Raw genomic sequence first — 249 nt, forward strand, 5'->3', positions numbered from 1 at the left:
TGGGTGGCAGTTATGGTCTCTTTGGGGTATATTCCCAGTAGTGGAATTGCTGGGTCAAATGGTATCTCTATTTGCAACTTTTTTAGAAAGCGCCACACCACCTTCCACAGTTTGCACCATTTTACATTTCCACCAACAGTGAATAAGAGTTCCAGTTTCTCCACAACCTCACCAGCATTTGTTGCTTGCTGTTCTGTCAAATTTTGCTGTTGTTACTGCGGTGAGATGATATCTCATGGTTGTTTTGGC

The sequence above is a fragment of the Elephantulus edwardii genome, unplaced genomic scaffold, assembly GCF_000299155.1.
Source record: "Elephantulus edwardii isolate Elephantulus edwardi_28Jun2011 unplaced genomic scaffold, EleEdw1.0 scaffold00126, whole genome shotgun sequence".
Lineage (NCBI taxonomy): Eukaryota > Metazoa > Chordata > Mammalia > Macroscelidea > Macroscelididae > Elephantulus > Elephantulus edwardii.